The sequence below is a fragment of the Populus trichocarpa genome, chromosome 3 (genome assembly GCF_000002775.5).
Source record: "Populus trichocarpa isolate Nisqually-1 chromosome 3, P.trichocarpa_v4.1, whole genome shotgun sequence".
NCBI classification, from domain to species: Eukaryota; Viridiplantae; Streptophyta; class Magnoliopsida; order Malpighiales; family Salicaceae; genus Populus; species Populus trichocarpa.
Genome location: NC_037287.2, coordinates 1,586,836 through 1,601,406, shown reverse-complemented (window position 1 = coordinate 1,601,406; position 14,571 = coordinate 1,586,836). Strand labels below are relative to the sequence as shown.

Sequence of the window (14,571 nt, the reverse complement as noted above, 5' to 3'; positions counted from 1 at the left end):
GATAACTCAAATCGATGTATGGTTTAGCAAATTTGAGGTTGGTGTTAATTTTTAATTTCCAGCTTATATCTAATAATTTATTAATATAATTGTAACTAATTATTATTTTTATTTATCTAATTATTTATACACAACACAAATTCGCCTGGGACAGGGCGCATGACAAAGTTGTGAGGAGGGTGTGGGAAAATCACGCGGCAACTAGGTAACATCGAAAACAATACAAGATTTTTTTAGAAAACAATTTTATGTTTCAACTTCTAATTTCTCGTTATGGAAGTATGTTGCGTGATTTTTGGTATGAATCACAAAAAAGGCAAAAAAACCGTGAGAGATAGGGGTTTCCAAGGATGGAATGACGTGGCGGTTTGAAGGGATTTCAAACCGATATACATCCTGGAAGATATATAGCTGCACTATCTTGAGCACGTGACGTTTGAGCGGTTCACACGACGCTCACAGTCCGGTGCTGGCAACCAGAATCGACCAATTCATGGCTCGGTGACAACGCACACTGGCGGCTCTGTTCCGTTTGCTGCACATGCGAAATAGATGGTAAGATTAATTTAAAAGAAATATATCGTTAGATTAATTTGTTGTTAATTAATCTTTTTTCATTATAGGCTACGTCTCTTGGACGTGAGCCGAGCCCGATGGAGCTGTTTGTGGAGACACATATGCGGAGTCAAGACCGCCAAAAGGAGGCGCAACAGTTCATTGACAACCGTGCTCAACACTTCGTGGTATGTTTGTTCAACCATTTTATTTTGTAAGTTATTATTTTTATTGAATTGAATATGATGATTACTTTTTTTTATTTTATTTTCAGGAGACCTATAATAGCCGGTTGAGGGAGAGATATAGGGACGATTCTTTGACCCATCCGGAATTTGATCCGGATTTGTGGATGGAGGTTGGATCATCTGGTGGACCCGATAAAAATCGGGTTTACGGGCTCTCTAACACTATGGCCGAGAACTTGCGGGCGGCTCGTAGTGTTTCAACTGTTGGGAGCTCCCAATCAGTATCGAGCACCCAATCTAAGGAGTTTGTGGCCTTGCAGTAAAACACAGCTCAGCTCACCGAAAAATACGACCACCTATCAGCGGAGCATGCACAACTCAAAGCGGGGCATGCACAACAAAAAGCGGGGCATGCACAACAAAAAGCGGAGGATGCACAATGGTATGCACAACAGTATGCACAACAAACAGCATGACCAGCTTCGCGAATTTGTCATGAACATGGCATCACAGAGTGGTGATACATGTGCGCCTACTCCTTTTTGGCCATATAACAACCAGCCTCCTCCTCCTCCTCCAGCTCCACCATTATGTTAATTTGTAATGAATATTATTTAATTTTAATAGTTAATTTAACATTTTTTAAAAAACACATTCAATTTGTAATGAATATTATTTAATTTTATTTCTTTTGTTTTTGATGTTTAATAAAAATTTTATTTGCATAATTGGTTTTTTATTACCATTAATTTATATAATTTTATATTATGTATTCTAAATAATTTTTTAAAAACATATTTAAAAATAATCACAGAGGGTTTTACCGACGGAATATATCCGTCGGCATTTGACAGTAGCTGCCACAGTCACCGAAGAATTTACAAATGGATATATTTGGTTGGTATTATAAACTCACCGACAACTTTACCGACAGACTTCATTCGTCGGTATTTTACAGTGCCTGCCACAATGACCAACGAATTTATAGACGGAGATCTTTGGTCGGTATTCCAAACATTCACCGACAATTTTACTGACGGTTTTAATCCGTCGGTATGTCACACTATCACCGACGGACTAAAATCCGTCGGTATAATTCAAGCGGGAAACGATTTTTTTTTGGCTCGCAATTTCCGTCTGTAAAACCATCGGCAACTTTTTTTTATGTTTCCGACCGATATAGCGACGAACTATGGTATTACCGACGAAAGGAAAGCCGACGGACTTATTCTGTCGGTGATGACGTCGGTAAATAAATTACCGATGAAATCTTAATCACATACCAACGGAATAATTCCGTCGGTAAAACTGTGAAATCTTGTAGTGAGAGTTTAGGATCATCATGTGCCCCACGGGAAGTAGATTGTGTTTCGGAGAGTGAAAAGCAAGATCCACTCAATGGTCCACATGATCCAAAAATTTCATTAGAAAAAAAGGACAGTTCAAATTCCAAGTCTTCTGCATCAGATACTGATACAAAACGTGCTAAACAGTATGTCCTTTGTTACCCTTCTTCATTATTCAATACCTCATGCTTACTTTGATATATTACTTAGACATGGAGCATGAATGAAATCACGTTATTGGTGTCATCATTTAATCTTGCTAGTGCCCTCCTCTCCTTTCTATGTTCAATGCATATTTCTTTGATGCATTGGATGGATCAAGCCCCATTATTGGTGTACAAATGTGTATTATTGTAAGGATGCATTACCAATAGTAATGTATTTATTTCATTATGTGGGTCAATTATTTCTGTAGGTAGATTGCATGACACAACCTTAAAGCATAATTACTGGAGAGCTGATTCATGAACTCTGATTCTTAATATGAATCATTACAATTATGATATCCATAGACTCAATGCACTATAATCCTTACAGTATTAAGTGTTGGTGGGAGAAACCACTGGTGGTGGCTTTGAAACACTCAGAGAGGATAAAACACACTGTTTTATTTCAACAACAAGAAGCTTTACAAAAATGAACAAAAGCTCTTAATTCACGCCCTCTCTTTCTCTCTAGTGTTTCTCTCTTATCTCTCCACACACTGATAATAGCATAAACTTAGTTGCCTATTTATACACAAATTGAAAGTAAGAAAAAATCTTAGTTGGTGGTTTGTAAAGGCGGTTTGAGAAGTCGCTGGCGATGACTGCAGGCGGTGAATGCAAGTGGTGGTTGCCGTCTTTGACCTTCTAGATTGAGTTTAATGCAACATTAAGCTCAAGGACAAAAGTTTCCAAAAAGAATAGACTAATACAAAAGGAAAATTTTTTTTCCATATCACAGTTCATTTTGTCTACTGTATATGAACTTGTGACCACCTCTCGGTGTATTCTTTCCTAAACATAACTCTTTAACATTGTTTTTCATCTTGTTGAGGAGGATGTGTTTCTTCCTTCTGCATTTTCTACTTGACTTCCTTGGTAATCATATCTGTGGGCGACAGATATCTTCCTTTCTCTGATCTATAAATATGTTGTGGCAGATAGAATTTGAGAATGTGAATCTCTGTTTCTCTACCTTCTAAGGTTAGAGATAATCGTATGTATATAGTTTGTTGAGAGACGGTTACAAGAGAAACAGTTATAAGAAGAGGAAGAAACTAACTGCCATGACAGCTGGCATAACCAAAATAACTGTTAATAGATTCTAACAAACAGTGAAACTGTTATGTAACTAACTCTCTATTACGTAACCAACTCTTCTAGCTTTGGTTTATCATTCCCCCTCAAGTAAAAGGGTTTGGGAACGATGCACAACTATGACTTGAGGAACGAGAACCTTGAACTTGGGAGATGTTTAGTCAATAGATCCGCTGGCTGCTCGTCAGTAGGAACAAACTGCAGCTGTAACTTCCCTTTGAGAACTTGGTTACGGATGAAGTGGAGATCAATTTATATATGCTTCGTTCGAGCATGGAATACAAGATTCTTTGCCATATGATAAGCACTAATATTATCATACCAGATAAGAGGAATGGCAGGAGGAGAGACACATAGCTCATACAATAAGGCCTGCATCCAAATGATTTCAGCAGTAGCTAAAACAAGTCCTCGATACTCAGATTCTGCACTGCTATGAGACACTACCTTCTGTTTAGTAGAGGACCAGGATATTAAGTTATCCCCTAGATAAACCAGATATCCACTTGCACTCCGCCGATCATCAGGTTGAGCACCCCAGTCTGCATCCGTGAAACCTTCTACTGTCAAATGGCTTGAAGGACATAACAACAATCCATCATGCAAAATTCCTTTTAGATACTGAAGAATCCTTTTGACAGAGAGCTAGTGAGCTATGGTTGGCTGTTGCATGAATTGGCATGCCTTATTAACAACAAAAGCAATGTCAGGTCTTGTAATTGTAAGATACTGAAGTGCCCCTACTATACTGCGATATTGGGTGACCTCTTTCATAGGATCACCATCAAACCTGGATAAATTTTGCCCAACAACGCCAGGAGTTTTTGTAGATTTGGTATTAAACATTGTTATCCGATGCAGTAAATCGAATGTATGTTTTGTTTGGCTTAAATGCATAGAGCCTTCATTGTAAGAGACCTCTATACCTAGAAAATAGGAGAGCCGCCCCAAGTCGCTTAATACAAAGACAGAATCAAGTTTAGTAATGAGTGATGAATTTTGTGTGGATGAGCTGTCGGTGATGAGTATATCATCCACAGATATAAGAACTATTAGAGTTGTGGATTCACCAAAATGAAGAAATATTGAACTGTTAGTCCTAGAGTTGTTGAATCCTCATTGTAAAAAAGCAGAGCTGAGCCTTTGAAACCAAACTCGTGGAGCTTGTTTCAAACCATATAAAGCCTTCTTCAATTTACAGACTTTGGTTGAAAATTTATGGTCCTCGTAGCCTGGAGGTTGAGACATATAAACTTGCTCCTCTAACTCACCATTTAGGAAGACGTTATGAACATCAAGCTGTCGAGTTTCCCAATTAAAACTGAATGCAACAGTTAATATGATTCGGATAGTTGCAGCCTTAACAACTGCACTAAACGTCTCAAAATAATCAAGATCAAGAGTTTGATGATACCCTTTAGCCACAAGCCTGGCTTTATACTTGTCGATGCTCCCATCTGGCTTGTGCTTTAACTTGTATACCCACATACAACCGATTATATTAACATCAGTAAGCTGTTCAACAAGATCCTAAGTGTGGTTTCTATGAAGAGCAACTATCTCTAGATCTATAACTTGAGTCTAGTTTGGAAATTTGAGGGCTTGGTTGAGAGTGTATGGTTCTGAGAGCTTTGTAGCAAATAGATCGAGAATGGTTTTTTTCTTGGTTATACCATGCATCAGTCTTATGGTCATACATGGAGCTGGAGCAGAACAGGGAGCTTGATCCGCAGGAATTGACTCGGGTACAGAATGAGAGACAAGAGTGGTTGTAGAACTACTCATAAAATATGAACTGTCACTTGTGAAGGTGAAAGAAGATGGTGGTGGTGAGTGATTGCTGTTGGTAGAAGGTAAAGAACTAGAGAGTGGTAAAATAGCTGAAGTGAAGATCTCTGTTGGAGTATCATTGGTAAGGGAAGGTGAAGTAGGTTTAGTGAAAAGAAATTGTGTTTCATAAAAAACAACATGGGTTGTGACATATACTCGTCCAGTTAGAGAATCAAGACACAAATATCCTTTGTTATTGAAGCTATACCCCAGAAAAATACACTGAATAGATCGGTACTGCAACATGTGATTGTTGCAAGGATGAATGAACGGATAACACAAGAAACCAATCACTCTAAGAGATTTGTATTCATGAATTTTATGAAAGAGAGTGTAATAGAGTGAGTCATTATTGAGTACCTTGCTTGGCATTCTGTTAATGAAAAAAGTGGATGATTGGAAGGCATATTGCCAGAATTTCATTGGTAAGTAGGCGTGAGTTAGCAAGGCCAATCCAGTTTCCACAACATGCATATGCTTCCTCTCAACTCTAGCATTCTGAGCTGAATTATAAGGACAAGAAAACTGATGCATGATGCCAGATTGTTGGAGAAAAGTCATAAAGGATTTATACTCCCTACCATTGTCAGAGTGTACACATTTTTTTTTTTTGCATTAAACTAATTTTCTACTTGAAGTTTGAACTGCTTGAAAACTGGGAGAGCTTGGTCCTTTGTTTATAGAGGATAGAACCATGTATACTATGAGTAGTCATCCAGAAACAGGATGAAATATTTAGCACCAGATGTAGACTTCAGCAGGGAAGGTCCCCAGATGTCAGTGTGAATAAGTTTCAAAGGTTTGGACGCACGGGAAGATGAAAGATGAGTAGGCAACCTGTGACTTTTAGCAAGTTGACAAGAAGAGCAAATAGGAGAGCAAATAGTGGCTTTATTCCTTTCAAAAGAGACATTACAACTTTGCATTACTCAAACTACAATTTCAGTGGCAGCGTGACCTAGTATGTGATGCCATAGCGCCACTTTATTATGAACTGGACTAAATCTATGAGAGTGAAAAGTAGAAAGATCATGAACTCCAACATACACCATTTTCTTGTTTTTGTGCAGTACTGGAAACCTGTAAAGCCCATTCTCAAGTCTGCCTCTAGCAAGCACCTTCTTCGTATGCAGGTTCTTCACAATGAAACTATTAGATCGAAACACAATTAAGGCATTATTGTCTGAGCAGAATTTAGCAACACTTATCAAGTTGGCTGAGATAAATGAACATGAAACACCATTCTGAGTTTGAAAGAATGTGAATTAGAGACTAGATGGTGGGAACCAGTGTTGGAAATGGATAGGTGCTTACCATTACCAACTGTGACCTTGTCTGTGCTTGTGTAGGGTATAGAATTGGTTAGGTTCCCCACATTCAGAGTCAGATGATGACTCGCTCTAGAGTCAAGATACCAATTGTCATCTGCAAGATTATTAGAAGATGCAACCATAGTAGGTATTGAGTTTTGATTTCCAACATTCAAAGAGGAAGCACCATTGTTTTGTGAGCTTTGATAGGACATATCAAATCTGTGGTAACAGACATGAACTGTATGACCAAACTTGCCACACAATTGACATTGTGGCTTCTCAGAGTTGGTTGAATTATGTCTTCCATTATATCCATATCTACTCCCACGACCACGACCTCTATAGTTGTAGTTGCTAGTATTTGAAGTATAGCTTTGTCCTCGACTACCATTGTATTTTCTTCCACCGCCTCTGTTATTAGAGGAAAAAGCATAATAGACAGACATAATGGAGATTTGATCAATTGAGCTTTGTTGCTCAAGATGATGCTCAAAAGCTAGAAGCATACTAAGAACTGCTTCAATAGAGATCTTGTCATCTCTAATGTTGATAGCAGTAACTACTGCATTATAGTTAGAACCAAGGCCTCTAAGGAGATTCATAACCTGATCTTGTTCTAAGACAGGTTCTCTAATGGTTGCTAGATTATCTGCAGCTCCTTTGACCTTCATGATGTAGTCTATCATGGACAGAGATCCGTTCTTCGTGGACTGTAATTCAAGCCGTAGTTGCATTATTCAGGCTTTTGAGGAAGATGAAAATTTTTTCTCTAATGCATTCCAAGCAGAGTGAGAAGTATTGTGGTGTGAGAGACGAGTAGATCCAACTAAGAATTGTGCGATCTTGTCTTCTCCAAGCGACAAACGATGGATTAATCACTCCTGGACTTAGCTTGACATATGGTTGTGCCATCTATGAAGTCCTTAAATCCATTGGCAAAAACAACATTATCAATATGAGACCTCCACAAGACGTAATTCGCTCGATCAAGTTTCACATGTAGTGTATGGTTTAGCATCTGATCAGTGGGAATGGACGTCATTGTTGTGCTTTGTCCAGATCCAACTGGACAGAGGTAGCTGAAGATTGATTAAAGGCAGAAGCCATGGCTGGAAAAAAAAATCCTCTTGAGATACGAGCTCTGGTACCAAGATAGAATTTGAGAATGTGAATCTCTGTTTCTCTACCTTCTAAGGTCAGAGATAACCGTATATATATAGTTTGTTGAGAAACGGTTACGAGAGAAACGATTACAAGAAGAGGAAGAAACTAACTGTCATGACAGCTGGCATAACCAAAATAACTGTTAACAGATTCTAACAAACAGTGAAACTGTTATGTAACTAACTCTCTGTTACGTAACGAACTCTTCTAGCTTTGGTTTATTAGTGGCTTATGTTATTTCTACATTTCTGATGTGTAAATAATTACCAATCTAAAATTTGGTATGATGTCTGACTGTTAGATGTTGCTGTTTGGTAGTTATTTTAGAGACAAGTTTGTAGATATGCAGAAACGAGAAAGTTCATGTTCTCTACAATGAGTCGAAAAGCGATACTTTTGTCTATAACACTTAAAATGACATCTAATGCAGGCAGTTTGCCCAGCGTTCCAGGGTCCGTAAACTTCAGTACACAGCTGAGCTGGAAAGAAATGTACAAGCTTTGCAGGCAAGTATCTCTATCTCTGCAGAAGCTGCCTGTGAGGTGTAATTTCCATTTAATTTGTAAGAGTGTTGAATGAATTGCAAGATTTTATGATGTCATAATGTACCTCACAGACAGAAGGATCAGAAGTTTCAGCTGAGCTCGAATTTGTCAATCAGCAAAATCTTATTCTAAGCATGGAGAATAAAGCTCTTAAGCAGCGGTTAGAAAATTTGGCCCAGGAGCAGCTTATCAAATACTGTAAGCGCTAATTATTGACTTCTTGACAGTTAAGGTGTTGATATATATTGTCCTTTTATCTTTCTCTCTTTTGGATGTAGATTTTTTTTCTATAACTCTAAGAGTCAAGAATTAGTTCTCATTGTGAGAAGCTGTTTGAAAAAAAATTAGTTTTAGGCCTATTTATTTTTTCATAATGCTAGCATATAAAAATGCAAAGAGTCAATTATTTAGTTTTAGGCCTATTTAGTTCTTTTCTGAAGATTTTAGGGTATAGAAGTAATGTAGCAAGATGACTGAGATAAAAATGATAATGGATTGAGAACGGGTTTATTGATCATCATGAATGACTATGCTTTTATGTATATATTCTTTTTCATGTTTTTAGTCAACTTCTTGAGGTGTGTTTTCAGTGGAGCATGAAGTTCTGGAGAGGGAGATTGGAAGGCTACGAGCCTTGTATCAGCAGCAGCAGCAGCAGCGCAGCCACAGCAAATGAAACCTTCTAGCCATCGCCGTAGTAACAGCAGGGACCTGGACTCCCAATTTGCAAACCTCTCTATGAATGCCAATTCTAGCCGAGACCCTGTGACTGGTTCACTCCGCATTTAGACATGTTTTAGCCATGAGATTTGATGTGCCACTACTTTTCCTGCCTCTGGCTTGCAAAGTCTAGCTGTTACCACATGACCATAATTGTTGTTACCATTGAGTGGGATAAAGGCCAGCTTTCATCCTATTCTCCACCTGATTCTCACATTTTGTTTCTCTTCTTTCTTGTCCTTCTTTAATCTGATTAATATCTTCATGTGCACCTGGTGGTCATTGATCAGGCAGATGACTCACCGGAGGTGATAACTAAGAAAGAGGTTCCTATTTTGGCCTCTCCTGTATGTTCAAGTTATCAGAAATCAGGAAATTTGTATTCATTTCTGACCCATTTAGATGATACACTATTTGGAATCTAATGTTGTGAAGGATCGTTAGGGTCGATATGTATGCACTGTCTGTAATGTTTGTCGCACGTGTCGACGTAGCGGCGATCGTCCACCCTCAAGTATGGATATATATTTGGTAAATGTGGGGAGACAAGGAATTTATTGTCTCTTAGCGGTGAAAAATGGTGTAGGAGTCGCCACCTAGTATTTTGGTCACTAGGAACCCTAACTGGTCTCAGAGATCGGGTACGGAGACTGGTTGCGTAAAGGGAAGGTATTAGCACCCCAAATACGCCCTACCTAAGGTAAGCTGCATTGTTTTATTTGTCTGATCAAAATCTAAGGTTTGGTAGCGTTTTCTAATTGTTGGTCATGTCTGTCTAAGATTCAAGAAAAGCCCTCCTCAATAAGGAGGTTCTTATCTTTTGGGTAAGACCTAACCGTTCTAATGTCTATAAAAGAACTATTGTTTTAAAATCGGGAATACGCTTTACGTGTAAATTCGTAATCCCTGATATAAAAAGAAACAAAATAATTTTTTTGGATTTTTTTGAAATATTGGCCAAATTCTCGTGACTTTAATAAACTGGTTATTAAAGCCAAAATGCATGATAAAACATTTTTTTTTTGAAGTTTTCTTTGTTGTATGAAAATAGAATATGAGTTTTTTAGCTTTGAGAGATTTGGCCGCATGCATAAAATATTTTTTTCTTTTTTTTCAAATTTTTTTGTATTTTTGAAGTTTTGACGAAAACCGGATATTTTAATATCAGATTTTGCATTTTTAACAACATAAAAAAAACTGCTTGATATTAATCACAATGACATAAAAATACGCAGGAAAATTGTCAAATTCCAAAAATATTTTTTAATTTTTCTTTTAGAAAAAACAAATTGGGCCTGACCTGGCCCACCCATCCTGGGATGGGCCTGACCCGGCCCATATACTGTGGGCTGGACTCAGCCCAGCCGCGTGGGCTGGGCTGATGTTTCAGCCCATAACCAATGAAAGGGCTGGTTACTGTGCTGCACACAGTAACCAGCCAAATATAATTAGCTAGTTACTGTGCACAGCACAGTAACTAGCTACTTAATCTCCATTTGCTGCAGAACATGAATTGCTCACGTTCTGCATGCAAATGAAGATGAGCAACTGAAAAACGACAGGGGAGGGGGGAAAGTTACCTGGAGTGGTGGCGACGCTGGCGACTGCGGGCGGCAGCGGAGGCGGCAGGGGTGGTGGCTCGACGGTGGCTCGTGGTGTCTGTTCTCGGTGAGTGGCGGCAGGCGGTGATTCTTCTGCGGTTGTTCTTCTTCCCTTGGTGCAGAGACACAGCAGTCGTGCTGGAGGAGCAGACGATGGCTTCGCTGATGAAGATGGTGGTCTCCCTTCCTCTGCGCTTTGCTTCCTCTCTGTTTCTGCTCTCTCTCTTGTTCTTTCTCCTTCTCTGTTTTGTTTCGGCTTCTCCTCTGTTGCTGCTGGTGGCAGCGCCGATGGTGACGGAATGGCGGTGCTGGATGGTGGTGGCCGAAGGCCACGGTGGAGAGAGAGGAGCAGCTGCTGGGAACCCGAAAAGGATGATTTTGTTTTCTAACTTTGGACCCGAAAACCCCCCCCTCTGTTTCTGCTTCTTTGTAAACCTCCCGTCTCCTTTCTCAAATTTGTTCCTCCCTTCAAGTTCGTTTCTCAAAAGTTCTGCCCCCTCTGGTTTCCCTTTTTTTTTTTTCGTTTCTGCAGCTTGCTTCCCTCTACTCTCCAAAAAATTTCCCCCCCTTCTTCTTGTCTTTCCTCCCTGTATTTATAGGCAGCCGGGGAAGAGGTTCACCATACCCTGTACAAGCATAGGGCATGGTGGCCGGGGCATGGGTCTTTTGATTTTCGTCATGGTGGGGGGCATGGGTCTCCTGTTTCTCCATTAATGAGGGTATGGGTTGTGTAAGTAGTTAGGCAAGTGGGGAGGTAGAGAAGGAGAAGTTAGCGGGAAAAGATTTAAAATCTTCTTCTTCCCTGCCTCTGCATGGGCAGGGAAGAAGGGGAACAGTGCCGTTCAAAACGGCACTGTTTTGGTTTTTTTTTTTTTAAGGAAAAGAAATGTAATTTGGAAGAAGAAAAAAAAATTTGGGAGTGACCCAAAAATGAGTTATGACAGTTGCCCCTCTCTTTACAATGCTTACGGAGCAAAGACTTTTGCGTAGTAAGCTTGTAAAGAAAACAAAAGGAAAGAAAATGATCTGATTATCTTGGGCAACCTGCTCACACACTCACACACTCACACTGGTCTATTTTCACGGGCGACCTGCCCACACACGCTCACACTGGTCTATTTTCATGAGCGACCTGCCCAAGTACTCAAAGTTGTCTATTTTCAGGGGCGACCAGCCCACACACTCACACTAGTCTATTTTCACGGGCGACCTGCCCAGATAAAAAAAACATGGAGAATTGGTTGAATTGTAATGGGTGACCGACCCAAAAATGGAAAAAAGAAAGAGTGGTCGTGTTGTAATGGGTGACCTACCCAGATGGAAGAATGGTCTCATTGTAATGGGTGACCTACCCAGATAAAAAAACATGGAGAATTGGTCGAATTGTAATGGGTGACCGACCCAAAAATAGGAAAAAGGAAGAGTGGTCGTGTTGTAATGGGTGACCTACCCAAGTGGAGGAATGGTCTCATTGTAATGGGTGACCTACCCAGATAAAAAACATGGAGAATGGTCGAGTTGTAATGGATGACCTACCCAGAATGGGAAAAAGGAAGAGTGGTCGAGTTGTAATGGGTGACATACCCAAGTGAAAGAATGGCCTCATTGTAATGGGTGACCTACCCAGATAAAAAAAACATGGAGAATGGTCGAGTTGTAATGGGTGACCTACCCAAAAATAGAAAAAGAAAGAGTGGTCGTGTTGTAATGGGTGACCTACCCAAGTGGAGGGATGGTCGGGTTGTAATGGGTGACCTACCCAAATAAAAACATGGAGAAGTGGTCGAATTGTAATGGGTGACCTACCCAGAAAAAAGTTGGTGAGGGCTCAAAGGCGCACTCGAAAAGAGGTAGGGTTAGAAAACGCACTACCTAAGAGATGGTGGCTCAAAGGCGCACTTGGAAGGAGGTAGGGTTAGAAAACGCACTACCTAAGGGAGTGAGGGCACAAAGGCGCACTCAAAAGGAAGGTGTGAGGGCTCAAAGGTGCACTTAAAAAAGAAAGAGGTAGGGTTAGAAAACGCACTACCTAAAAAATTTGATGAATGATTAACAATTTGCTGAAATGTTAAAAACAATGTATTATGATTGATATGCATGTATACCTACCTGAGAAATATAGGTCCCCATTTCTTCATGGTGTCTTTCTTTTCTCAAAAGTTGGAGTGTTGACCGTAAACTTCAACGGCTTTTTCGCTCTTGCTTACTCGAGTCATATCTTGTGATCTTGACTTCTAGGAAGGAATTGATGTCATCATACTTTGTCCTCCTCCCTTTATCTCAAGGATTGCCAATTTTGCCCAGCATTTTTTCTTAGAAAGGGAATCATGGAGCCAGCCCTACCACGAGTTTTTGATTGCCCCCCAGCTTGATCATGCCCCCAAGTATTTAATTCAGGTTTGGGGATGAGGTTATATGAAGGAAGATTTGGTTTTTGACAAGGAGTTGCAGAATTTTTGGAATTTCAAAGCTATTCCAGACACAAAAATCATTTTGACATAAATTCAAAGCAAACGTATTCTGAAGAAATTCAAGTGATTCCTATGGAGAGGTTTTCAGAAGTGATAAAAAAATTTTGTTTTGATTTTGGTAAAAAATATGAAATGACATCTGGTTGGTCAAAAAGGTTTCAGATTTAATTTGAGAGTTTCAAAGAACCAGTGTTCAAAGCATTCATTTTATTTGCATGAATAATGACTTGGTTTGCATGAGAAAGCACTGCCTACCGATCCAGATTGCTTGCCTTTGATCAGAAAGGGCTTGATTAGGCACGTAATATAGGCTTGGACTGTTGGTTATGAAGAATGGGATATTTGCAAGCTCAAAAGGTATTTAATGGATTTCAAAACTAAGGATCACTTGTGCTTATTTCTTGACCTTTTGTCATTTGAATTTCTTTCCAAAATGATCTATCGTGCCCCCCAGTGTTGGGCTTGGGCTGTTTCTCTTTGTTTTTGTTTTTGTTTTCTTCATTTGATTTTGAGCATCATTGCATTGGTTTTTTTTTTTTTCTCAAAATTTTTGGATCCTTTGGATTTTTCTTCATGCCCCCTAGCTCTGTTCGGGCACTTTTGATGATTGAGAAATTTCTTTTATGCCCCCCAGTATTGTTTGGGCACTTTCAATCGTTGAGGTTTTTTTTTTTTTATGTTCTCGCACTTGCCCCCCAATGTGGGGTGTGATCCTAGTCAAGGTTATTTCCAAAAAACATTACCAAGCTCAAAAGGGGACTGCAAAGGATATAGTTTTAGTTTCGTGAAAGGATTATCAAAGATGACCTTTCTTCATCTCAAATGCATGCATTTAGGATCGGTAAGCCTTGCTTTCATGCGAGTATGCAACGTGATTTCTCATTATTCATTCAATTAAAACTCAGCTTTAAAGTCACTTCATGGTGTTTTTGTTTGTTTGTTTGAATTTTTTTTTTTTAGGTTTTCTAGGTGTATGGTTACCTTTCTAAGGAATCACTTGAATTCTCAATACTTGTTAGTTTTGAACAAACACCAAAATGATTTTTGTTTTTGTACTAAACTTTGAATTCCCGAAAATTCTTTGGAAGAAAAGGAAAACACACCGAAGGATTCTTGGTGCAGTGGTTTTATGAGTAAATATTGTGCTCAGAGTGTTATTTACATGAAACAACAAGAAAAATGGAGGCATGTCCTGAACACAGCAAAACACATGATCTTATTAACAAGAAAGGCTCATTTGACAGAGAAAATCTTGTGGTATTATGAGCCAAATTACCAACAAGACTGAAATAGGTTGAAGCAAAAATTATCAAACAAAAGATAATAATAGGGCAGGCTTCATCCTTCCACTTTCATAAATCTCCTCTTAGGCTAGCCTTCCCACAACAGCTCTTGTAGAGGTCTCATTGACGGTGGGGACAAAAACTGTGGTCAAAATTTGAGTCCTTCAAAATTGAGTCTGCCTTTTTTCGCATCCTGCCTTGACCATCGGTGCTTTCTGAGCATTCTCCTTCTAGTGCCTTTACTGATCCACCGC

The 14,571-nt window shown here is 39.4% G+C and overlaps 1 pseudogene; it reads left to right on the top strand.

The window, feature by feature from the left end:
- LOC18096611 (uncharacterized protein At4g06598-like) overlaps nucleotides 1–9,435 on the top strand; it is a 33,427-nt pseudogene extending 23,992 nt beyond the window's left edge.
- Nucleotides 9,436–14,571: the final 5,136 nt, after the last annotated feature.